We start from the raw sequence: 21100 nt of genomic DNA, 5'->3' as shown, positions 1-21100 counted from the left end.
CACAAAAGGTAGCTCCTACTGCACCTGAATGCACCGAGCACGGCAGCAGGGTCTCGCACAAGACTTTGAATTAGATCTAGTTTTACAAGAATGTCGGCTTGCTTGAAGTAAATAAACTTCTCGGTACATGTTTGAGTCGCCATCTGACGCTGTCTGTGGAAAAAAATCTGAAAAAAATGCGGCTTTGAGGGATGTAAACAGGCTAACCAGCGGAACTTGCATCCACTCCCATTCATTGCTGCCGTAGCGATGCGGGGACAGACCAAGCTACCGCAAAACAGGAGCGATTAAGCTGAAAATCTTCACATTCCTTCTTTTAGACCCAAAATGATAGGAACATACACCCCCAAGTTGAATTCACCTGGAATTGTCCTTAAAGGTTTATTTGTAATGTTTAGGTCTGCTGCCTGAAATAAACCTATTTCTATTTTCTATTTTCTATTTCCTATGTACGAAAGAAGCAATATTTGAAAATGTGTTATTAAAGTTTTCCTTTGAAAATGTTTAAAAGCCATATGTAAATGTTTATACATTTAGAGATAGTACAAGTTTCTGTATCATTTGCAATGTATTATTATAATTTGGATGTGGTTTAAATACATTAAAGTATGTTTTTTTACCTGGAAGTAGTCCCACAAGTCTTTCAGCCTTTAGTATACTTGTAACACATTTGCATGAAGGTAGAAAGTAGTATACCAAAAGTATAATTAAGTATATATTTTAATACACTAACATCTAATTTTTAATGTACTTATAATACAAACAAATTACACTTTAATTTAACTAATTAGGCATGTATTAGTACATAAAAGTCATGTACTTGAAGTGCACTAAATATACTTTAAGTTGTTCCACTTTAGCACACAAAAGTACACTAAATACACTTTAAGTTGAGCTTTTCTACAATTTAATTACAATTTAAATATACTTAACACAAAATTAGTTGTTCCAATTTAGCACTCTTCAAGTTAACTAATCATAAACACACTTGAAATATAATTATGTTTAGTGTGGCTTGAAGTACACAAAAGTATGCTAAATTTTAGTACACTTAGTACATTATTTTTTCACCAGGGTACTGACTAGGCTATAAGTGCAGAGACCAGACTGAAGGCTGCAGAGTTCAGTAATGCAAGAACTTTATTCTAATACAGGAAGGGTCATTCACAGAGAGGAAGTCTACGAGGCAAAAGTACAGTCCAATAATCCAAAAGCACTGGCAAATGTGTTCAGCAAGTCAAAATACAAACAAGAGGTCAAAAGCACAGGAATACATATTTTCAACTGAATACATTTGGGTTTGGAAACATATATGAACATGCAAACTTCACTTTGGGCATTTATCTTTGTTTTCTCACATTTTATATGATGCGACTCAGTGACATTAATAAGGAATACACCAAACATGTGTCATCTGCATTTGGAATATATGTGCTACTTTTTTATTTTTGGTTGCCAGTTCAACAGTGAATCCTCCATCTCTGATTTGTAGCTGATGTAGAAGGTTATGTCATAAGAATAGGTTTTAAAGCTGTTCAGTTAAACAACTTTAAAGAGAGATTTTCTTGAGCAGAGCAGATAGTTGATGAGAACATGCTGAGAGAAGCTGCTTTGCTGCGACGTGTTCATTCTTCCTCTTCCTCTTCCTCGTCCAGGACTTCAAATTTAAAGGGAATCAAAAATTGATTTTCACACTTTATCTTTCCCTGTGGTGGCAAATTGACAAGAGAGAGGGAAAAAAAGTTGAAATTGACCTCAATATATAATCATTTGTTTTACAGTCATCAGAATGTAACAGCAGCTGTGTGGAAGCTGCTTCTCACCTGTTTTATCAGCCCCTTGATCCATTTTGCGTCTGGATGGATGCACGCCTCGTCCCCATTCACCAGCTCAAGCCTGGAAAACAGGAAACAATGGGCTGAAACAAACAAACCTCTGAAGCACTTCTCATTAAGAGTTATCAACATCTTTAGTTTGGGGAATCAAACATTTTTCATTTCCAGGCCTCTGGTGACAAAGTGATGAGATTTTCAGTTTTTCAGCAGATGAGATGATGATAGAAAGATTTGACTGAGGAACAGTATTTATGTGTGTCTCACCAGTAGGCACGATTGGGGCACACGTCTTCAGTCTGAACCCAACAATTCTTGATACTCTCTGGTTTAAACCTGTGCGTCTCAAGGTCATCTTCTAAACAGCAGTTATGTTCATTCGCTGTGGCAACAGATCAACACACAAACAGAAAGAGAGAGAGATGCTGCCATTATTCAAGAATGACATTAAGTAGTAACACAAAAAGATATGTAACCTCAGAGGAATGTAAAGGTCAAAGGACAGGTTCAGATGTACTGATAGGAAATTGACAATGTTTTTAATTAGAAATGTCTTTGCTGAGACTGAATCTAAAAGATAACCCCATGTTTCTCAAACTGCTGAGCTCTACTGTTGATTTTCTTTTAAATTTCGTCTTTGATGTTGAAATCAACTTGATGCTGTTTGAGCCGAGAATTCCTCAGCTGAAGTTTTTAGTTGTCTCACTGTGTTTTGAACCTCATGCTTGGATCAAACCTGGTGGATGAATCAGACTTTTAGATTTTTAACAAATGAAGCAGTTTACTCAGAGTCAGTAAAACTTTCCAAATTAGTAATTTAAATTAGTATGATTAGTATGATTTCCTCGGAAGAAGAAAGAAGAAGATGAGACTGGACCTTTGTGCCAAATTTGGTGAGATTTTGCCCTTGGTCCAGGCCAAGCTTGCATCCAAATGGCGCCAGCCCTGCTTGGCGACTATAGTCACAACAATTTCCCTTCACAGCGATTACCAACCAACCAAGCTATTTGTTGTTTAGTTTTTTAATTTAGAGGCTTGCTGTGATTAAACTATTGTTTTGTGTTACCAGTTAAGGGCATCTGGCATTTTGATCTGTCATCTTCATCACCCTTGCTGGGTCTTGAACCCACAACCCCTCGGACGAAGAACCAGCTCGTAATTCACTGAGCTAATTGGCTGCTAGTGAGACCTGCTGTGTAGCTTCATTTATCGACTCAGGGAGTCAGTGTCCGGGCAGCTGTTGTCAAGGCAGATTTTAAAATTGTCAAAATGTCAGGAATTCTGTTATCTAAACAAAAATCTGACAATACATAAATTGCATCTAGACAGCATGGAAATGTTGGTGACTTGTTTTTAATGATAAGTGTTTTGCTTCATAAGAGAAAATATGATGTTTAAAAATGCCACTCTTACATTGACTGCAGTTGCTCCCATGAGAGCAGAATTCAAAATGGTCTAGAAAATTCAGTTTTTGAGATAAAATTCTGATATTTGCCAAACTTCATCAAACATGACTCCAAAATATTCTCAATTTTTTTCAGGAAGATTGAAAATATATTTAGCAAGAATTGTATGGTATATGTTTACAGTACTCTTTACAGTCAAACGTTTTCATGCACTGTAGGCTCAATTTTTGATAAATCAAAAATCCGAGAAACAAGTTTTGTGGAGGACAGTCTGGAGATGCTCTGTAGCAAGTTTGGTGTCAATTGAGCAAAAAATGTGGGAGGAGATAGGTTTTATAAGTTTTACAGTTTTTGAAAAAAACAGAGATGGACTTCATAATTTGTAAGGAGTTCAAGTGGACAAAAGTTTCAGCAGTATCTGGGCTACACTTTGGTGAAAGTTGCAAAACTGTAGCGTGTACCGTTGCTTTGGTTGGAATTTTTAAAGTTTTTAAATTTAAACGCTTATTGTGCTTTGTGAAGTTAAAACAAATTTTGTATGACAATAACAAGAAATGTGTTAATTGTAGAGCCCACACAAGCTGATGTTGTGGTAACTGTGTTAACAGTTTTGAAAAACAGGTTATAGCGATCATAAAAAAACACATAACGCATTTGAAATCCATGTGCTACTTTTTATTTTTGGTTGCCAGTTCAACAGTGAATCCTCCATCTCTGATTTGTAGCTGTCAAATGTAGAAAGTTGTGCCATTCGAATGGGTTTTAAAGAGATTTTCATGAGCAGAGCAAATAGTTAATCAGAGAGAAGCTGCTTTGCTGCGACGTGTTTATTCTTCCACTTCCACTTCCTCTTCTTCTTCCTCTTCTTCGTCCTCGTCCAGGACTTCAATGGGCAAACGGTCGTGAAGATTACGACACTGTTTCTGTGGTCGAACATTGACAAGACAGAGGCAAAACAAAAAGTTGAAATTGACTGAAGTGATGATCTGTTTTATTGTCATCAGCATGTCACAGCAGCTGTGTGGAAGCTGCTTCTCACCTGTTTTATCAGCACCTTGATCCATTTTGCGTCTGGACGGATGCACGCCACGTCACCATTCACCAGCTCAAGCCTGGAAAACAGGAAACAATGGGCTGAAACAAACAAACCTCTGAAGCACTTCTCATTCAACATCTTTAGTTTTGGGAATCAAACATTTTTCATTTCCAGGCCTCTGGTGACAAAGTGATGAGGTTTTCAGTTATTTTCAGCAGATGAGATGATGATAGAAAGATTTGACTGAGGAACAGTATTTATGTGTGTCTCACCAGTAGGCACGATTGGGGCACACGTCTTCAGTCTGAACCCAACAATTCTCGATACTCTCCAGTTTAAACCTGTGCGTCTCAAGGTCATCTTCTAAACAGCAGTTATGTTCATTCGCTGTGGCAACAGATCAACACACAAACAGAAAGAGAGAGAGATGCTGCCATTATTCAAGAATGACATTATCTGATTTAGATTTATTAAAGTAGTAACACAAAAAAATATGTAACCTCAGAGGAATGTAAAGGTCAAAGGACAGGTTCAGATGTACTGATAGGAAGTTGACAATGTTTTTAATTAGAAATGTCTCTGCTGAGACTGAATCTAAAAGATAACCTCATGTTTCTCAAACTGCTGAGCTCTACTGTTCTTTTGATTTTCTTTTAAATTTCGTCTTTGATGTTGAAATCAACTTGATGCTGTTTGAGCCGAGAATTCCTCAGCTGAAGTTTTTAGTTGTCTCACTGTGTTTTGAAGCTCATGCTTGGATCAAACCTGGTGGATGAATCAGACTTTTAGATTTTTAACAAATGAAGCAGTTTACTCAGTCAAACCGTTGTTACAGTAAAACTTTCCAAATTAGTATTTTAAATTATTCTAAAACGTCTTATTCAAGAAGTTATTCAAGTAAAAAGATCCAAAAACAAGTGGTAAAACACCACAAAGAGGAAGTGTACCTCCTGATTCAGAGAGCAGCATCAGGACTCCCAGGGTGAGCAGGAGGATCCAGCGGCTGGCAGAGAGAGGCGTCCACATCTTCAGTCGCTGCACGGCACAAACACTGACTCTGGATCTGCTTAGTTCTTCAATCACTGACTAACTAGGCTCTTCCCAGTCAAGTGGTGAGTGCACCACAGAGGTGTGCTCTATATACCACAGATAGGGGAACCACCACTGAAATGGTCTTTAGTTCTTCATTGTGGGGGGTGACAGTTTATGTGGAGATAAGAAGACACACTTCTGATTGACACACACCTCAGTGGGTTGTGTAATTGGTCCGTTATGTCCCTAAATGTTCATGGTTGTTCCAAAAATCTCATATTAGTTTAGTCCTATTTTGATGGGGTTTCAGGTTGAAAAGTGACTTCTCAGACCCATAATAAGCAGCCTATTATATTAGGGCTGTCAATCAATTAAAAAAATTTACTGATTAATTGCACAATTTTCTGTATCATAATCGTGATTAATTCATCAATTCATTTATTGCATTTGTGCACTTAAGACTGAAGCTTATAACAAATATTTATTCATGTAAAATCATCAAATTAATGTAGAATAAGCAAAACACATCTTTATCTAAACAGACTTTTAAATTGTAAAAATGTGACATCTCTATGGTCTTATTTTTTATCCCAGTGTATTTTTTGAAATGCATTCTGCTTTTTGATTTTGTTTACCGTGTTGTAATGAACCAGGCTTTAAGTGCAGAGATCAGACTGAAGGCCGCAGTGGGTGGCAAATGTAATCAACAAGTCAAAATACTAAACTAAAGGTCAAGGACACAGGAACAGGAGAGCGTGAGAGAGCTGGGAGCTGAGGAACATTGAACCTGGAAAGGTGGGTCTGGAACACTGGAGTGAATGTGCCGACTGGTTGATCCAGGATTACAAACAGGCGTGCGGCTGATAAACAGGCAGGAAAGCTCACAGGAAGTGGACATGTAACAAGGATGTGACAAAGCATGAAAGCATGACACTTATTGTTGCTCCTTGTATTGATCTGAATGTTTTTATCTCTCTGGTATAACTGCGTTGTGCTGTGTTGTGTTGCGTTGCGTTGCGTTGCGTTGCATTGAGCTGTGGTTGTGTTGTGATTATAGACTGGGCCTTACCCAGAGGAATTTTCCTTGTAAGGATAAATAGATTTTCTGAATCTGAATCGGTTTGCCTGTCCACCTGCTGGCCCTGTGTTGCCCCCCAGGTAGAGGCTTATGCACCCAGGTCTACCTTTGCTCTCGACGTGACCAATGGAAGCCTCAAATTGACGACATCTCTTGTTTTTATCTGAACTTTGTATTATAAGTATTTTAACCTATTTATTGCACTCACTTTCTTTTCTTTCTTTCTCTTTTCTTGGTGTATGTTTGCCATCGTTACTGTTGTATATTCTGGTGTGTATGTATGTAGGCTATATGTACAAGGCAGTTGTTTCTTACGGCGCTACTTGCCCAAGACAAATTTCCCTTGCGGGACAAATAAAGTTCATTTGATTTGATTTGATTACAGACTGGGCCTTACCCAGAGGAATTTTCCTTGTTAGGATAAATAACGTTTTCTGAATCTGAATCTAACCTACAAACTAAATTGTAGTGATCCCTATTGACATTTGGTTGATTAGTTCAATTAGGGGATCATCAGAACATTAACAAGCAACTTTTAATAATCATGTAATTGTTTTTAATAAAAGTACCAAAAGTACCAAAAGTACCTTCCTTGGTGGCATTTTCTTCACTGTGGTGATTTCCAACTGAATATATTTGGGTTTTGGAAACATATATGACCATTTTATATGATGTGACTCTGTGATATTAACAAGGAATACACAAAACATGAGTCAGCTACATTTGAAATTCATGTGATGCTTTTTATTTTTGGTTGCAAGTTCAACAGTGAATCCTCCATCTCTGGTTTGTAGCTGTCAAATGAAAGTTATGTCATAAGAGTGGATTTTAAAGCTATTCACTTAAACAACTTGTGAGCAGAGCAAAAAGTAAGTCAGAACATGCTGCGAGAAGCTGCTTTCCTGCGATGCGTTTATTCTTCCTCTTCCTCTTCCTCTTCCGCATCCAGGACTTCAGATATGGGCGCACCGTCAAACAAATCAGGACACTCTATTTTTCCCTGTGATCGAGAATTGCAAAGAGAGTCAAAAAAAAGAAAGAAGAAGTTGAAATTGACTGAGTATGAGCATGTCAGCAGCTGTGTTGGCTGATTCTCACCTGTGCTATCAGCTCTTGGAGCTCTTTGATCCATTCTGCTTGTGGGTTGATGCACTTCCAGTCACCACCTTTTGGTTGAATCCTGGAAAACAGATGGATGAAACAAACAAACTTCTGAAAGCATTTCTCATTAAACTTTACACTGGATTCAGGGATAGTGTTTGTGTGTGTTGACGTGTTCATGTCCTGCACTGCTCACCAGTAGGCATCTATCTCGCACACGCTTGATGATGTCTGCTTCAAACAACTCCCGATGTCCTCGATTTCTACCTTTTCGTCCGTAAGCTCAATACAGCAGTCATGTTCATTCGCTGTGGTAACAGACCAACACACACAGAGAGAAGAGGGAGAGATGCTGCCATTATTCAGGAACAGTGCTTATTACTCCAAAATGGTAATAAATTACTCATTACTCATTACACATTTCAAAAGTAATACTTTATTTATAACTCAATGAGAAAAGTAATTCATTACTCGTTATATAACTTTCCATTAGTCTCCCCCCAAAAAATCCCCAACCCTGTTCTGTTTGTCCTGAAAATTAACCGTTACAGGCTATGAACAAGTGCTGTCTGTATGCTGTTATATTTGACTTAACAAAAATGTGTCAATCTTTCAAGCTGGCTTGCTGCAGGGTGATGTGCAAGCAAAAATGAGTCCAGTTGGGATTTCTTCACATTTAAGTCCAGGCTTAAAACCTTTCTCTATGACAGAGCTTTTAGTTAGGGCTGGCTCAGGTAGCGCTGAACCATTTTATAGCTACGCTGTGATAGGCTTAGGCTGCTGGGGGACACATGAGGTCATATGGAGCCCTCTCCTCCGGTCCCCTGAAGTTTCTCCAATTTTTCCTGTTAAAAGGGTTTTCTTGGGAGTTTTTCCTCAGTGGATGTGAGGGTCTAAGGGCAGAGGATGTTGTTATGATGCTGTGTAAAGCTTTTTGAGACTTGAGACTGTTTGTAAAAATGGGCTATACAAATAAAAAGATGTTTTTGGAAGGGTAACTGTAATATTATTACTGAATGATTAATTAGTAATTTGTTACACTACTCTTTACTAAAAAAAAAGTAAAATTATTACAGTAATGTGTTGAAGTAGTAAACACAGTGTTTTCCATTGTAATGGCAGGATAACAGCAAAAAATTACAGTTCCTGTTCAACTCACCAGCAAAACAACAAAAAGACAAAACAAATACAATATAATACAAAAAAAATGCAACAAAATGTTGCTTCAACAGAATATAAATGTCGAAGGACAGCTTCAAATGAACAGATAGGAAGTTGAACATCTTTTTAATTAGAAATGTCTCTCTGAGACTGAATCTGAAAAATGACCCAATTTTTCTCAAACTGCTGAACTCTACTGTTCATCTAATTTTTAAAATGTATTTTATCTTTGATGTTGAAATCAACTTGATGCTGTTTGAGCTGAGAATTCCTCAGCTGAAGTTTTTAGTTGTCTCACTGTGTTTTGAAGCTCATGCTTGGATCGAACCTGGTGGATGAATCAGACTTTTAGATTTTTAACAAATGAAGCAGTTTACTCAGTCAAACTGTTGACTATAATAGAACAAATTCACACATGAGTATTTTAAATTATTTTATATAAAACTGCATAAAAAATGTAATTCAAGCTAAAATGCAGAAAAGTGGTAAAACACCACAAGTCAGAAGTGTACCTCCAGAGTCAGCGAGGAGCATCACGACTCCCAGGGTGATCCAGCGGCTGGCAGAATGAAGCAGTTTACTCAGTTTACTCAGTCAAACCGTTGTTACAGTAAAACTTTCCAAATTAGTATTTTAAATTATTCTAAAACGTCTTATTCAAGAAGTTATTCAAGTAAAAAGATACAAAAACAAGTGGTAAAACACCACAAAGAGGAAGTGTACCTCCTGATTCAGAGAGCAGCATCACGACTCCCAGGGTGAGCAGGAGGATCCAGCGGCTGGCAGAGAGAGGCGTCCACATCTTCAGTCACCGCACGGCACAAACACTGACTCTGGATCTGCTCAGTTCTTCAATCACTGACTAACTAGGCTCTTCCCAGTCAAGTGGTGAGTGCACCACAGAGGTGTGCTCTATATACCACAGATAGGGGAAGTTGTAGTGCGGGAAAGTAACTATTCTGGGGGGATGACGGTGCAAGTAGAGATAAGAGAACACACTTCTTAGTGACACACTCCTCAGTGGTTTGTGCAGTTGGTAGGAATACATGTTCAGGTTTGTTGTGCATCAAAGACCAAGTTTTCTCCTCCTGTGCAAAAAGTTAAACAGTGTGATAAGAGAGTGTTTATGTGGACAGTATCTGCATCGCTCCCAAAAATCCCTTATCAGTTTAGTCCTAATAGGATGGGGTTTCTGGTAGGCTATGTGACAGGTTGAACAGTGACTTCTTTGGTTGTCAGGGGACCATGTACAATGTGAAGCATAAAAGTTGCGATTTAATGCATTGTACCAGAATTAGCCTGGAGCTAATTCACATCTGAAATCCCTCAGCAGATCACATACAAAAAAAGCAACAACAACAAATAACACACTCAATTAGCACAAAAATGTACGTCTGTCAGTCAGATACATTATAACATTACAGAGTAAGTGATGACAACACAGTTCTTTAGAAAAGTCTTTATTTCAATTTAAAGCTGGAAATCAAGCTTCATTTTTTAACAACATCAGGGAGGGCGATCCATTGAGTTGATGCTCTTACGCAAAAAGTGATTGCCCAAAGCTATTTTGATGAAAGGGTATGGAACAATCTCCTGCTGACAATATTCTACCTTGCAGAAATGAACAAAGTCTTGTTGTAGAGGTGCATGGGTCAAACCATTTAAGATCTTATACAACAGGCACAAATCTCGACTCAGAAGACAATGTTTTTCCAGTATCCGACAGTGATGCAGTGATTGCATTGATTGTTTTTGTCCAGAACTTTTAGAGTTTGCTTACAGAGACTATAGAGGTTGAATGACTGTATCCCCAGCTTGCCTCCAGTCTGGCTCGGCAGTATTCAGCAAACAACTGGTTGTTTGCATAATGGGAATGGGATAAAATGGGAATGGGATAAAATAATGAAGTGATGACATTTTATATTATAGCACACACTTTTCTAAAAAATAGTTTTCCTTTGATATCTCTATGATGTCTTATTGTTTATCCCAGTGTTCTTTCTAAGATACATTTTACCTTTTGATTTTAGCCTACTTACTGACCAGGCTATAAGACTCAAGTGCAGAGACCAGACTGAAGGCTGCAGAGTTCAGTAATGCAGGGACTTTATTCTAATACAGAGAGGAAGTCTACGAGGCAAAAAAATCCAAGAAGTCAAAATACAAACAAGAGGTCAAAAACACAGGAATACGTATTTTCAACTGAATATATTTAGGTTTGGAAACATATATGAACATGAAAACATCACTTTGGACATTTTATATGATGTGACTCTGTGATATTATTATATTTTGGTTGCCAGTTTAACTGTTAATCCTCCATTTCTGTTTTGTAGCTGTCAAATGTAAAAAGTTATGTCATAAGAATGGATTTAAAAGCTGTTCATTTAAACAACTTTAAAAGGAGATTTTCATGAGCAGAGCAGATAGTTGATGAGAACATGCTGAGAGAAGCTGAGAGAAGCTGCTTTGCTGCGACGTGTTCATTCTTCCTCTTCCTCTTCCTGTTCGTCGTCCTCGTCTTCGTCCTCATCTAGGACTTCAAATATGGGCACTTGGGCAATGGAATCAGGACACTTTATTTTTCCCTGTGGTGGAGAATTGACAAGAGAGAGGCAAAAAAAAATTGAAAATGACTGAATATGAGAATGTCACTGTGTCAAATGTCAGTTTTATGTTTCATTTTTAAATCGCAAAATTAAAGCGTAGAAGTTAATGAGTGACCTACACTTCTACTGTCACACCACATTCAGACTCTGTGTAACTGTGAGCAATAGGAACTTTTCATAGTGAAGAGCATGATGGTGCAGGTTTACCCCTTTATCTCATGAGTGATAATGTCTTCATGATGTCTTTGCATTGTGTCACAGTCTTGTGTCTGGTACAGACATGTCCAAAATATTCCACAAAGGACCATGAGGCTGCAGGTTTCCTTTCCAACCGAGCAGCAGCACACCAGACCTGACTCATTTAATCTGCTGATCTCGGCCTTCAGACAGCTGATTGGTCAAACTGTGTGCTCTTGATTGGTTGGAATAGAAACATGCCTGGACTAGTATGGGGACCAAAACTGAATAGATTATATATTATTGCTTTATATTAATCTATGAAAATCGTATGGGATCACAGCTGTAGCTACAGCTAAATAAATATAAATGTTCATTCTCTTATTTGTGGTCTGTAGGCATATCTGTACAAAATTCAGATGACATAAACCTGATCTAAGTTAATTAGTTGCTGTTTTGATTCCTCAGATGTATAAATTTAGCATAATATGATGAATCCAAGTGTAATCTTGTTTTCAGTTATACTCTTAAGTGACTCTCACCTCTTTAATCAAGCCGAGGAGGAACTCATCGGTTGGAGCGATGCACCACCAGCTCCCCTTGTATTTGACTCTAAGGACAGAGAACAGAGACACAAAACAATCAGATATTTACATTAGGTGAGCGACAGGACAGTTCAGCGTCTCTGATTGTTCTAATTGTTGCGTGATTCATCAGAGAGAAGGAGGGCACAGTTTGGTGTTTTGGTTTTTTATCATTCCAGGAAATTACACTGGATACACACACACACACATATGCTGCATATATGCACCATATAGCATACATGCGTATATGAAAACGGCCAATTTTATGTATGTCAGTGGCAATGTCACATATATTCAAACTTATATTAAAACCTATAGGTTCTTTCCGTGTGGGGTGGTTCACTTACAGGAAGGCGTGGTGGTCACAGTCGGATCCTGGTTTTATTTCGAAGCATTTCCCTGGCTTTCCGCTGATTTTCTCGAAATCGTCGGGATAACAGCAGGTTGAACTGACACCAGGGAAGTCCGCTGCAAAGCCACACACACACACACGCACACACACACACGCACACAGCATTTGTCTCACTTTACCCCAACACCCCCATTTTAGAAAAAACGACCTCTCAGAAATTCAGGCTAATTTTCAGCCAGCATCATCACATGGTTTTATGTGTTGGTAGTTCATCATCTTGTATCATATAAGTTTTTCTACCTGAATCAATTTGCTTTGGCACAACAGTTGATTAAGTTGACAGCAAGAAAATTTACTTTTACATGCAAAAATAACATTTTTGTGAAAAAAACATGCTTTCCACAGCATCATGAGGGTTAGGGTTAGGGTTAGGGTTATCAGATGATCACTTGCGATTGCCAGTTTGAGCAAACATCGGATGCATTTACTCAACATCGATGTCAGTTTGTAGCAGATGTTTCAGCCCGATCACAGCCAAAATTAAACAGACTGAGATGACATGCAGATTGTTTACTATTGCAGTCTGCTTCACATCACATTGCAAAGACTAATCTAAAAATTTTGCATCCTTCTGTGCATATGAAAGCCCCACCTTGAAGACATTGAGTAGTACCTTCAAACTGTTACAACATACTGTTTAGTGATTTGCATAAAAACGACTTTATGGTGTTGTTGAAAAGGCCTCTTTACAAGTTCTAGTGGCAACATTTTACACAAATTGAGAAATGAACTGAAAGGTGAAAAAGCCCAAACCAACTGGAATCTAAGGATGGAAAACGCTACTTACAAAAAGATAGGATATTCAACTTTCAAGTGAAATCTATGGAAAATGTAAAAAGTTCATACTACAGTGATATTATATCATGAAAGTAGTGTATTTAAGTACAAGTATGAAATTGTAATTTCTTCATCTCAAACAATGTACAAAAGCTAACAGGAGTGGTAGGTTTACCACAACAAAAACTGTCAATGTGTCTCTGTCCAACCTGCTGTGACACTCCGAGCTCAGTGGACACTTCCCTCTGATAACATCCCATCGTCTGAAGCCTCCATGTGTCCAGGTAGGGGAGACCGGGGATGGTTGCAACAGCATCACTTTCACCAATAAGGGATACCATTAGAGTTATGTGTTCAATATCATGTGTGTCCACTCACTCCCTGATATTGCATGTGAATTTGCATGGCTGTGTCAATAAGAGTTTAGGTTTTTACAGCCAATAAACTTTTTTTTTTTTTAGGTCAGAAACTAATATTTTGGACCAAGTTTAAATTTTGACAAGTATCGATACCGTTTGATATCTCTACGATGTCTTATTGTTCAGTGTTCTTTTTAAAATACATTTTACCTTTTGATTTTATTTATTCCTCTCTACTGACTAGGCTATAAGTGCAGAGATCAGACTGAAGGCTGCAGAGTTCAGTAATGCAAGAACTTTATTCTAATACAGGAAGGGTCATTCACAGAGAGGAAGTCTACGAGGCAAAAGTACAGTCCAATAATCCAAAAGCACTGGCAAATGTGTTCAGCAAGTCAAAATACAAACAAGAGGTCAAAAGCACAGGAATACATATTTTCAACTGAATACATTTGGGTTTGGAAACATACTATATGAACATGCAAACACCTTACTTTGGGCATTTATCTTTGTTTTCTCACATTTTATATGATGCGACATGTGTCATCTGCATTTGGAATATATGTGCTACTTTTTTATTTTTGGTTGCCAGTTCAACAGTGAATCCTCCATCTCTGATTTGTAGCTGAGGTTATGTCATAAGAATAGGTTTTAAAGCTGTTCAGTTAAACAATTTTAAAGAGAGATTTTCTTGAGCAGAGCAGATAGTTGATGAGAACATGCTGAGAGAAGCTGCTTTGCTGCGACGTGTTCATTCTTCCTCTTCCTCTTCCTCGTCCAGGACTTCAAATTTAAAGGGAATCAAAAATGGATTTTCACACTTTATCTTTCCCTGTGGTGGCAAATTGACAAGAGAGAGGGAAAAAAAGTTGAAATTGACCTCAATAATCATTTGTTTTACAGTCATCAGAATGTAACAGCAGCTGTGTGGAAGCTGCTTCTCACCTGTTTTATCAGCACCTTGATCCATTTTGCGTCTGGACGGATGCACGCCTCGTCCCCATTCACCAGCTCAAGACTGGAAAACAGGAAACAATGGGCTGAAACAAACAAACCTCTGAAGCACTTCTCATTAAGAGTTATCAACATCTTTAGTTTTGGGAATCAAACATTTTTCATTTCCAGGCCTCTGGTGACAAAGTGATGATGTAGATGCTTCCGTGTGAGTTCAATGATCACACCGTGTCTCTTCAGACTGTAGTTTTATTGAAACTCCGGGAGCATGGAGAGATAAACTTGCACTCAGCCTAGCAGGCATAACCAACTGAACCCCGATAACCCAAATACCCACAAATACACACAGAGGTGGTGCGACCCCTACTGGGCGCAACGGGGATCATCATGAATGATCTACATCCCTTTCCTTAAGCTCACATCCCAAACATAAATGATTGAGCACTGGATAATGAAAACACTGTAAACATTTATAATATTACACTTTTAGCAATAACTTAAGCTGCACTTGGATGAACTGGAAACAATCCAATATTGAATGAAATATGAATGAATATATAATAACCACGAAATTCCAAGGAGTTCTTAACCTGAAAGACATGCACAATGAATTATGATTACTTGGTCAAGCAATTACTCATCCTAACCATACATGAACAACTGCACGAGGATTCTTTTTTTTTCATTACATGTATTTAGGATTTGGTCTGCAGATGCGACCTGAACGTGTTGTGTAGTATGTACTGCTGTTGTCTGTGGGCAAATGTGTAGTGCATGTTACCTGGGAGGGGGATGCTTGTTCTGATTGTGTGATGTTTGCATTTGGTGTGTGTGTGAGAGGGGCATTGTCCACAGGGTGATGACTGGTGGCGAGTGAGTCTTGATCTTCTGAGTGGAGCTGTGGTGGTTGCTCTGCCACAGGAAGAATGTGTCGTCGGTTCCTCCTGTATGTCCTCCCGTTTGACTGGATGACATATGAGCGGGGCTCCTTGCTCCTCTCCCTCACAATTCCCAGCTGATCATATCCTTTGGGTGTTTGCATGCGAACCACCTGTCCTTCTGTTAAAGGCTGCAGTGGATGACTTGACTTGTCATGCTGGTGTTTCAGACTGAGCCTTTTGTTGAGGAGCTGGGCCCTGACTTGCTGGCTGCTTTTAGGTGTTGGTTGCAGCAGTTCGGTGCAGACAGGAACGGCTGTGCGAGTTTGACGCGACATCAGGCGCTCTGCCGGGGAGCCCAGCGTTGAATCCCGGGGGATGTTTCTGAGATTCAGGATGCTGAGGAAGACATCTGACCCATCTCTGTGAGACTTTTCCATCACCTCTTTGGCACTGCGCACTGCTCTCTCTGCGAGCCCGTTCGATTGTGGGAATTCAGGGCTGCTGGTGGTGTGGATGAAATCCCATTGTTTGGCAAAGTTCTTGAAATGCTGACTGGTGTATTGTCTCGCATTGTCAGAGATGAGAATGTGTGGCGTGCCATGGACTGAAAAGTGTCTCTTTAGTTTGGAGATCACAGCTGATGATGTTAGCTGATGGAGCAGGTCGACCTCAAACCAGCCAGAATATGAGTCCACGAGCACTTGATAGTGTTTGCCGTGCCACTCAAACATGTCTGTGGCCACGATGGACCACGGGAGATCTGGAACAGGGTGGAGTTGCAACGGTTCCTTTTGCTGGTGTGACTTGGTGCTATTACACACAGCGCAGGTCAGTAGCTCTTGAGTGATGTCTTTAGACATTGCAGGCCAGAATACAATGCCTCTGGCTCTGCGTTTGGTCGCTTCAATGCCTGGGTGGCCTCTGTGAGTTATGGTGATGTACTCTTTGCGCAGAGAGCGCGGGATGACTGCTTTGTGGCCTTTCATGATAACACCATCATCCACAGTGAGTTCGTCCCTGTAGGGACAACACGTTCTCACTCCCAGTGCGTCAACCCCCTGACGAACGGTCACTGTCCCTCCTCGTCACATGCCTGACTCATTAGGTACCCGTTTTTCGTCATGAGGTGACGAGCGGGGATTTCAATTCATTCCAATGCAACCCCCTTCGCGGCGATATGTGACGCTCAGAGTAAAGTGATCCAGCCGACCGGACGCGGCGCTGAACGACGCACTGAGCTGGAAAACTTTTTTTCCCCTTTGAAGCTTTATTGAACCTGGTGTGTCTGACATAGCTTTCATCCAAGCCGTCATTTTGGTTATTATTTATTTACTGATCTTGGCGTTGGTGCAGAATAATAAATAAACAAACAAACAAACAAATAAATAAATTACATCCTTGTCGGAAGACCAGACGGGGTGGGGGTGTGTAATAAATAAATAAATAAATAAATATTTTTGTCCCGTGCGTAATTGTCAAGATCCGCATTTCGATTAAACTCGCCTTTCTTCTTTTGTACGAGTTGTTGGACGACTGCATTTTCATTTTATTTACTTATTTCCCTGTCCTAAGTCATGTTTATGGATACACAGTTGAACATATTGTCATTTTACCCTCGGCATTTTCCCCTCACTTTGCTGAATATCTGTTGATTCATGTCATAAACACGTTTTGTTCATTAAAAATATGTGGTGTTTATTAAAAATATGTTGTTCATTCAAATCGGTTGTTGTTCATTGCAGAACAATAGAATATTAATACGGTGATTTATATACAGATATTGATCGCGCAGTGTGACCACAATCACTACGCACGGAGGCGTGAGGGACATTTGAAACAGCTGTATCAATCGTCCCTGCAGCGACTACTGACACTTCAACCTGTTTTGGCTCTAAACTTCAAAACTATGACATTGCATAGTTTAGGACCTGTTTATGTACGAATTCATCTGTTGTTAGGTCATATTATTATTGCATGAAACACACAATACAACTTTTGATCACAAAAAAACTACCGCACGTAACATTTTACTTTCCGTAGTAAAAAAAACAGGTTCGCGCTAATAACTTTTGAATGGCGTGACGTAATTTCACAAGCTTTCCCAGGATTGGTCGGTGTTGAGTGCTGAACTAGAGGATGTGACGTCATTGCAACGGCGCCACCATAGACTGCGACACTGCCATCTACGGCGTCTGGACGGAACTACAACACCTTAACAGTGTGTTTGTGATCATGAGGAGTGGAAATTAAGCCATGTTGATTTAATTCAACAGCATGTGAATAAACAGTGAGGAATCAGAACAGTTAGACAGCTCTTTTTCAACCAAGTCCAAATAATTCAAGTAACTCAAGTCATATAGGCCTTTTTTTTTTTTAATTGCAGAAAACAACATTTCTCCCCCCTTCTCCCTCCTCCCGCCCAGGAACCTTAGTTTATAATATAGTGTAGAATGAACCCGTCCACTGTAGTAATGTTTATACACAACTGCACCACTTTAGCCAGCTCCTTTATTTCTGGTTTTACATTGGACAAACTGATTAAGGCTCCATTTTCAGGAGACACAGCTATTCTTTAATAACTTCCACATTCGTTGGGTTACGTTCAGAGGTTTATCAGGGCAGGGCTTAGGGTCATCCAGTGTTAGCAATTACAGACCCATCTGACCTTCACAGGGGTCACAGGTCAACTTTTCATGTGAAATTTGACGATTTTTGCTATCAATTCAGGCATAAAACACCAATACTTGGAGCTGGGAAGCTGAAATCTTTAGATTCTAGTCCAGACCTTGGAGCAGATTGGAGATCAGAGCTGTGCTCCACTCAGAAGTGTCCAATATGGCCATGGTAAGTGTCAAAGGTCACAGGGGTCAAACATCAAAGTTAATCCTAACAAAACACACACGCTTTAAGTAATCATCATGAAATTTAGATGAGTTGTATATCAGAGAGTCCTCTATCATTATATTGTATTCCCATTGCTCTGGGGGCCACGGGGGCCCCTGGGGGCCACTTCGCTTTCCCATGCTCTCACAGATTTGGGTGTCGGGTCAGTGGATAAGGGCCTCACAATGAGTCCACAGGCCAAGTTTCAAGTGATTCGGTTGGTTTCTATGGAAACAGCGGCCTCCTGGAGACAGAGGAATGCGGCTGTTTGAAGCCCCGCCTCTCGAAAAGTAATGGCTCAATCAGGACCGAACGCACATCAACGCGTTCGTCTTGGGCCCCCGGAACCACTGATATCAAATTCAGAACTGTACGACTTTTAGAAATATATTTCATCCATTTCAGCTTTTCTGACTCAGAAGGTCTCTCAGGCATTAAGTCTGAGAGGCTCTGAATCTGAAAAGCTGAAATGGATGAAATATATTTCTAAAAGTCGTACAGTTCTGAATTTGATATCAGTGGTTCCGGGGGCCCAAGACGAACGCGTTGATGTGCGTTCGGTCCTGATTGAGCCATTACTTTTCGAGAGGCGGGGCTTCAAACAGCCGCATTCCTCTGTCTCCAGGAGGCCGCTGTTTCCATAGAAACCAACCGAATCACTTGAAACTTGGCCTGTGGACTCATTGTGAGGCCCTTATCCACTGACCCGACACCCAAATCTGTGAGAGCATGGGAAAGCGAAGTGGCCCCCAGGGGCCCCCAGAGCAATGGGAATACAATATAATGATAGAGGACTCTCTGATATACAACTCATCTAAATTTCATGATGATTACTTAAAGCGTGTGTGTTTTGTTAGGATTAACTTTGATGTTTGACCCCTGTGACCTTTGACACTTACCATGGCCATTTTGGACACTTCTGAGTGGAGCACAGCTCTGATCTCCAATCTGCTCCAAGGTCTGGACTAGAATCTAAAGATTTCAGCTTCCCAGCTCAAAGTATTGGTGTTTTATGCCTGAATTGATAGCAAAAATCGTCAAATTTCACACTAAACCTTGACCTTTGACCCCTTCTGAATGTGGGATTGGTCTGAAATTGCAGATAATGGGTGGCCCTAGGCCCCTGACAAAACCCTGAAACTTTCAGACTTCCAGCTCAAAGCATGTGGAAGTTATTAAAGACTATCTGTTGAATTTAGTCTTGTACACAATGGGGGATTAGAAATGAACACTGCTTTTTGGCCATTTTGGACACTTCCGAGTGGAGCAGAGCTCTGATATTTGGCACCGTCAATCTGCTCCAAGGTCTGGACTAGAATCTAAAGATTTCAGCTTCCCAGCTCCAAGTATTGGTGTTTTATGCCTGAATTGATAGCAAAAATCGTCAAATTTCACATGAAAAGTTGACCTGTGACCCCTGTGAAGGTCAGATGGGTCTGTAATTGCTAACACTGGATGACCCTAAGCCCTGCCCTGATAAACCTCTGAACGTAACCCAACGAATGTGGAAGTTATTAAAGAATAGCTGTGTCTCCTGAAAATGGAGCCTTAATCAGTTTGTCCAATGTAAAACCAGAAATAAAGGAGCTGGCTAAAGTGGTGCAGTTGTGCATAAACATTACTACAGTGGACGGGTTCATTCTACACTATATTATAAACTAAGGTTCCTGGGCGGGAGGAGGGAGAAGGGGGGAGAAATGTTGTTTTCTGCAATTAAAAAAAAAAAAAGGCCTATATGACTTGAGTTACTTGAATTATTTGGACTTTGTTGAAAAAGAGCTGTCTAACTGTTCTGATTCCTCACTGTTTATTCACATGCTGTTGAATTAAATCAACATGGCTTAATTTCCACTCCTCATGATCACAAACACACTGTTAAGGTGTTGTAGTTCCGTCCAGACGCCGTAGATGGCAGTGTCGCAGTCTATGGTGGCGCCGTTGCAATGACGTCACATCCTCTAGTTCAGCACTCAACACCGACCAATCCTGGGAAAGCTTGTGAAATTACGTCACGCCATTCAAAAGTTATTAGCGCGAACCTGTTTTTTTTACTACGGAAAGTAAAATGTTACGTGCGGTAGTTTTTTTGTGATCAAAAGTTGTATTGTGTGTTTCATGCAATAATAATATGACCTAACAACAGATGAATTCGTACATAAACAGGTCCTAAACTATGCAATGTCATAGTTTTGAAGTTTAGAGCCAAAACAGGTTGAAGTGTCAGTAGTCGCTGCAGGGACGATTGATACAGCTGTTTCAAATGTCCCTCACGCCTCCGTGCGTAGTGATTGTGGTCACACTGCGCGATCAATATCTGTATATAAATCACCGTATTAATATTCTATTGTTCTGCAATGAACAACAACCGATTTGAATGAACAACATATTTTTAATAAACACCACATATTTTTAATGAACAAAACGTGTTTATGACATGAATCAACAGATATTCAGCAAAGTGAGGGGAAAATGCCGAGGGTAAAATGACAATATGTTCAACTGTGTATCCATAAACATGACTTAGGACAGGGAAATAAGTAAATAAAATGAAAATGCAGTCGTCCAACAACTCGTACAAAAGAAGAAAGGCGAGTTTAATCGAAATGCGGATCTTGACAATTACGCACGGGACAAAAATATTTATTTATTTATTTATTTATTACACACCCCCACCCCGTCTGGTCTTCCGACAAGGATGTAATTTATTTATTTGTTTGTTTGTTTGTTTATTTATTATTCTGCACCAACGCCAAGATCAGTAAATAAATAATAACCAAAATGACGGCTTGGATGAAAGCTATGTCAGACACACCAGGTT

At 39.6% G+C, this 21100-nt stretch overlaps 1 long non-coding RNA gene across 1 annotated transcript; it reads right to left on the bottom strand.

Moving 5' to 3' along the window:
* Positions 1–7301: 7301 nt before the first annotated feature.
* LOC146980326 (uncharacterized) lies at positions 7302–7783 on the bottom strand. The gene is made up of 3 exons (XR_015036784.1): positions 7682–7783; positions 7483–7564; positions 7302–7372 (listed from the first exon to the last, which is right to left on the bottom strand). It is a non-coding gene; the product is annotated as an uncharacterized LOC146980326 (long non-coding RNA).
* Between the last annotated feature and the right edge of the window lie 13317 nt (positions 7784–21100).

Source organism: Trachurus japonicus, chromosome 10 (assembly GCF_045865225.1).
Source record: "Trachurus japonicus isolate A0001 chromosome 10, Traja_1.0".
NCBI lineage: Eukaryota > Metazoa > Chordata > Actinopteri > Carangiformes > Carangidae > Trachurus > Trachurus japonicus.
This window is presented reverse-complemented; position numbering and strand designations above follow the sequence as displayed.